The sequence below is a fragment of the Neomonachus schauinslandi genome, chromosome 7 (genome assembly GCF_002201575.2).
Source record: "Neomonachus schauinslandi chromosome 7, ASM220157v2, whole genome shotgun sequence".
NCBI classification, from domain to species: Eukaryota; Metazoa; Chordata; class Mammalia; order Carnivora; family Phocidae; genus Neomonachus; species Neomonachus schauinslandi.
Genome location: NC_058409.1, coordinates 114907714 through 114914303, shown reverse-complemented (window position 1 = coordinate 114914303; position 6590 = coordinate 114907714). Strand labels below are relative to the sequence as shown.

The 6590-nt window shown below is 41.1% G+C and overlaps 1 pseudogene; it reads left to right on the top strand.

Annotated features, from left to right (window-relative positions):
• The first annotated feature begins 1845 nt into the window (after positions 1 to 1845).
• LOC110585178 lies at positions 1846 to 3000 on the top strand (annotated as a pseudogene).
• The last annotated feature ends 3590 nt before the right edge of the window (positions 3001 to 6590 follow it).

Genomic DNA, 6590 nt, shown 5'->3' with positions numbered 1-6590 from the left:
AGTCCTCCTCCAAATCAAGAGAGTAAATCCAAAAAAAAAAGAGAGAGAGAGAGAGAGAAAAGGGGTGCCTGGGTGGCTCAGATAGTTAAGTGTCTGCCTTTGGCTCAGGTCATGATCCCAGGGTCCTGGGATCAAGCCCCACATCAGGCTCCTGGCTCAGCGGGGAGCCTGCTTCTCCCTCTCCCTCTGCCTCTCTCCCTGCTCATGCTCTCTTTCTCTGTGTATCTTTGTGTCTCAAATGAATCAATAAAATCTTTAAAAAAAAGAGAGAGAGAGAGAGTAAATCAAAGTAAAGGGGGAAATGTGGGAACAGGAAAGGAGATCCTAGGATGAGAAAAATTACAAAAAAAATCTCATACTCATCAAAACATACTGAATAGTAGCGAGGAAAGTGTGATTTATTTTCTTTAATTAGAAATCCTACAGTATTCTGCTGTTAAATATAATTTTTGTTGGTTTCTTTTTCCATATAAAATCTTTTCCTTGGGTGTTGGGTGATCTTTAGCTGTTTATTCTTGTCCAAGATTGTGGGGATTAAAAGTTTATTTTAAGGGGCGCCTGGGTGGCTCAGTCGTTAAGCATCTGCCTTCAGCTCAGGTCATGATCCCAGGGTCCTGGGATCGAGCCCCGCATCGGGCTCCTTGATCGGCGGGAAGCGTGCTTCTCCCTCTCCCACTCTCCCTGCTTGTGTTCCCTCTCTCGCTGTCTCTCTCTCTGTGTCAAATAAATAAATAAAATCCTTTTAAAAAAAGTTTATTTTAATCACTCTGAGCAGAGATATGAGACTTTTCTGACTTTCAACTTCACTTGAGGAATATTTATTTTTAAGATTTTATTTTTAAGCAATTTTTACAGCCAACATGGGGCTCTAACCTACAACCACAAGATTAAGAGTCACACACTCCACTGACTGAACTAGCCAGGCACCACCACTTGAAGATTATCTTAAATGTTTTGGGGGACCTTTGGGCTGGTCATATATACCTGAACATATACTTTTTGGTAGATACACATAATTATACAAAGGAAGTTTATTTTATTCCTAGTTTACTAAAAGTTTTTGTACTTAACAGATTCTTTTGAATCAACCTCTCATGATCAGTTACTTAGAAAAGTAGAATTTAAATAGAAATTGCAGTGGATTTATAGATTAATTTGGGGAGGGTTGACATCTTTGTAATGGTGAGTCCTCTCTATTTCATTATCTCCATTTTACTGAGTCTTGAGAAATTTTAACTTTTGCTTCATGTAAGTTTTACATGATTTTAGTTAAATATACTCATAAGGGGGCACCTGGGTGGCTCAGTCAGTTAAACGACCAACTTTTGATTTCAGCTCGGGTCATGATCCTGGGATGGAGCTCCACATCAGGCAACCTGCTCAGTGGGGAGTCTGTTTGAGAATTCTCTCCCTCTGCCCCTCCCCCCACTCACACTATCTCTCTCTCTCAAATGAATAAATAAAACTTTAAAATAAATAAATATATCCGTGAGTATATAATTCATAACATTTTTTTGTTCTTGTCTTTGTTAAAGGTATTTTAAAATAAATGTTTATACTTTGTTATTTCTATAAATTTGAAATATGTATTTATTCTATAAATTAAAAAATTTCTATAAAGTAAAAAATTTTCTATAAATTAAAAATTAAAAATTTTTTGTTTTTGTCTTGTTAAAGGTATTTTAAAATAAACATTTGTATTTTGTTATTTCTATAAATTAAAAAAAAAATCTCTCTATCACTCAGAAGAATCTTCCCTATCCTTGTGTTCTCATTCAGTCCTCCGGGCTTCTCAGTAAGCACACAGCCCCAAGACCACCCTTGACACCTTCAGCCACTCTATGCATGCCAGAGCATCCCCCCCACCCACCCCTACTGTCCCCAGCGCTGCCTCTTGCCTCCTCCATCCTGATGCTGCTGCTGAGCAACCTGTGGCTGGTGGGGACTGGCCCCAGCCTCACCCAGGCCTCAGAGCTGCCGCTGGACCCTTGACAGGCTCACTGGCTGCCAACCCATGCCCAGGGCTACATGGCCCGACCTGGCCTGCTCCTGAGCCTGATGCTCCTGCCCACACTGGGCTGGTAGCAGGAGTGCTACCTGGGCACATTGCCGTTCCTGCTTGCCTCTGCCCTGCTCCCCCTGGCTGCGGGACTCAGGGTGTCCTGTGCAGTTGGGGGCTACGGCTCCATGCCTGTCCGCCCCCGGCCATGCTGGCAGGGCGGGGTTACCAGCCTAGACCTCCGCAGGGGGTACTATCACTGTGGCTGCTACCTACTGTAGCTGCTCCTCGCCTTGACACCACTGCTCAGCTCCGAGCCACCCCTCCTGCAGCTATTCTGCAGCCTCCTGGCTGGCCTGGCCTACACAGCTGGGGCCTTCCGGTGGCTGGAGCTCTCTGAGCTGAAGCTGTAAGCACTGATGGAGGGCATCTTGTGCAGGGCCCTGGCAGGGCACTGGCCACTCCAACTCCTTCCTACCCCAGGCGGCCTGGCTGAGCTGCCTGCCTATTCCCCATCCTGTTGGAGCGAGGCTTCTTGCCCCTGGACTTCCTTACATGGCCTCCGGTCCCACAGCGAAGGCTCAGCCCAGCTCCTTCCAGGCCTGGGATCTGTGTAGCACATCTGCGAGGGCTCCTCTGAGGGGAGCCTGGCTTGGGCTTAGATGAGTAGGTGCTGCAGGAGGGGATCCAGGCCTCACTCGTGAGGGGCCAGCACAGCGTCCTGAGAGCCACTATGGCTGCCTAAGTCCACTGTCTCCTCTCTGCAGCTGCAGCAGCTGGAACACATGGGCTTCCCCGCAGAGCAAGCTGTGGTGGTATTGGCAGCCACAGGCTGCAGGGAGGGTGCTCTGTGTCACTGCTGGCTTGGGGGGTGGGGGGTTGGGGGGGAGGTGGGCATGGATGTGACTCAGGAGAGGGGTTGCCCGCCTACCCCCCCAAGGGCCCCAGTCCTCCGCAGCACAGGCAGACCCTCAGGTGACAAGAGGCTTGGCCTGTGGTGAGTAGTCCATCCAAGCCTCAGCTCTGTCTGCTGAGAGTCACATTGTGATACAGGAGAGCCCCCTCCCACACCGCACCCCACCCTTGCACTGTTTAGAATAAAAACCAGTTTGCTTTTCCAAAAAAAAAAAAAAAGTATTACCATATATGTTATCTTCTAACTGGTCACCTTACTAAATTATTTTGTTCCTTTTAATAATTTTTTATTGACTTTCCAGGGTTTTCTATGTAGAAAAATCACACAAATTGCAACTAATGGTGATTTTTTTTTTGTTTCTCCCTTTCTAATATTTATTTCTCTTATTTAAGTTCTTGTTTTATCACATTTGGCCCCACATTTTCATGTAATAATCATGGTACTTAATTTAAAACAACAGAATAAGCCAGACTCTGGTTAATTTTGGCAAAACAAAACAATAAAAATAGCTCAAGGAAAACTGGAGAACCATACTTAGAAAAAAGTGTGACATTAGTAGAGGAAAAAACAAATAGTTTAGTGAAGAATAGAGAGACAAAAGGAGACACACCTGTGCGTGAGAATATATATATGATATTTCAGAATAGTGAAGAAGAGAAAGATAATCCAATAAATTAGAGGCTAATGTGTTATACATTTTGATAGATATATTTAGATCCCTATCACACACATCATATTAACTGATAAATTCCAAACTCATTAGAGTTCTAAAGGTAAAACTATAAAATTGTGTAAAAGCTATAGAAGGATTTACAAATTATTTTAGGGATAGAAAAGGACGTTAGAAATAGAGAAAAGACTGACATTTTTGACTACTGTATAAAATTTTAAAGAAAATTTATACATGATGAAAGACAACATAAAATAAAAACAAAATACAGATTAGGAGAAAATATGTACAGTGTATCATCTATAAAGAGTTAATATCCTTAATATTAAAAGAGCACCAATATGTTGGGGAAATTGGACAGACACATGCAGAACAATGAAACAGTACCATTTCCTTACATGATACACAAAAATAGACTCAAAATGGATGAAAGACCTAAATGTGAGACAAGAATCCATCAAAATCCTAGAGAACACAGGCAGAACCTCTGTGACCTTGGCCGTAGCAACTTCTTGCTAGACACGTCTACAAAGGCAAGGGAAACAAAGACAAAAATGAACTGTTGGGACCTCATCAAGATAAAAAGCTTTTGCACAGAAAGGAAACAGTTGATAAAACCAAAAGACAACCAACAGAATGGGAGAAGATATTTGCAAATGATCTACCAGATAAAGAGGTAGCGTCCAAAATCTATAAAGAACTTATCAAACTCAACACCCAAAGAACAAATGATCCAATCAAGAAATGGGCAGAAGACACGAACAGACATTTCTCCAAAGAAGACATCCAAATGGCCAACACACACATGAAAAAGTGCTCAACATCACTTGGCATCAGGGAAATACAAATCAAAACCACAATAAGATACCACCTTACACCAGTCAGAATGGCTAAAATTAACAAGTCAGGAAATGAGAGATGTTGGCGAGGATGTGGAGAAAGAGGAACCCTCTTACACTGTTAGTGGGAATGCAAGCTGGTGCAGCCACTCTGGAAAACAGTATGGCGGTTCCTCAAAAAGTTGAAAATAGAGCTACCATACGATCCAGCAATTGCACTACCGGGTATTTAACCCAAGGATACAAATGTAGTGATCCGAAGGGTATGTGCACCCCAATGTTGATAGCAGCAATGTCCACAATAGCCAAACTGTGGAAAGAGCCAAGATGTCCATTGACAGATGAATGGATAAAGAAGATGTGGTATATATATAATGGAATATTACATAGCCATCAAAAAAATGAAATCTTGTCATTTGCAACAATGTGAGATGAACTAGAGGGTATTATGCTAAGTGAAATAAGTCAATCAGAGAAAGACAATTATCATATGATTTCACTGGTATGTGGAATTTAAGAAACAAAACAGAGGATCATAGGGGAAGAGAGGAAAAAATAAAACACGACAAAATCAGAGAGCGAGACAAACCATAAGAACTCTTAATCATTGGAAACAAACTGAGGTTTGCTGGAGGGGGGAGGGGTGGGGGGATGGGGTACCTGGGTGATGGACATTAAGGAGGGCATGTGATGTAATGAGCACTGGGTGTTATATAAGACTGATGACTCACTGACCTCTACCTCTGAAACCGATAATACATTATATATTAATTAATTGAATTTAAATTTTAAAAAATATTTTTATACTTGATTAAGCATTGAAATACTGCTTTTAGACAAATGTTAGCTTAAATAAATTATTAAAATTCAAAAAAATAGAAACAATTGAATAAAAAAAATAAAAATAAAAGAGCACCAATAAATCAGTACGAAAGATAAAGACCTCACTTTAAAAAAAAGTGGCATGGGATGCTTTTGGGACAATATATAAATGGATTAGGATTCGTCTTAAAAATCTGGTTAAGAAAGTAGAGTTTACTGCATTTTCTCAGCTTTCTTTGTATGTATCCAAATAATAAAGATCTCAGTTCATAGCTTCTGCAATGAATTTTTGCATGGACCAGAAATAAAAAGGACAGATAGAGCCATCAGCAAAGTCAATGGCATAGAGACAGCCTGAAAAGCAAGTTCATTCAGATCAGGGGGCCCTTGGAGACTCAGGTGTACAACAAGTTCTTCCAGAGTCTCAGCATCTTCCAGACCTTTGGAAGGGGGGACAAATTACATTCTCCATCTGTTTGTAGCCCAGCCAGGCCCCTTCGCCAAAGGAGAAGAGCTCTACTGTCTTAGGATGCTTTGAAAAAACATTTTAGAAATGCTGGTCCCTTTGGTGTTGAAGCAAATAAACAGGGCAGGTCAGGGCAATGGTGAGTCTGAGTGAGCGTGCCCCAACACACCAGCAAAGAGAATCTGGAAAGGTTTGTCACCATAGTGGAATCACGTAGGATGGTCAAAACACTGACTGCAGCACTTGGAAGACAGTGTCGCTGATCTCTATGCCCCGGTGATATTCTCTCCAGGGCCTCCATAAACCGGGCAGAGATAGCTCCATAATATGCAGGACCCAGTGCAGAATATAAGTGTGAAGTCCCTGTTCAAAAAGCAGGAAGACGTTCTGTTACAAGTACTAAACTATAAAGCTTTTTACCTTTCTTCTGTAGTCTTTCTCTTGACCTCTTTTATATTTCTCTAAGTAGAGAAAAAAAATGTTAATTATTAGAAAGAATTTTACCATTCATCTTTATATGTTCAATACCAGATTAGATGCAAATATAAGAATATGTAATTCATATGCAGAGTCACTGAAATTACACAATTCATATGTCATCGTTTATACATACATGTTTTTGGTTCTTACCAAGTAAGTGAAAATGTTGCACAAAAGTAACTTTGTTGTTTTTATTTTGCTTCTTGGTACATGCACATTCCACCAACACTCTACCTTCTACTTATTGGTGAGTAAAAAAGAACTGAAAGGAAAAGGATCTAAGGGTTCCCCTTTCTTCCTTCTATGTCATTTTCAGTGTAAGTATTGATTTAAAAGGTGAAGCATTCTTTCACCCAGCTTTTATTAATGGAGATTATTTGATGGTAATCTATCACATT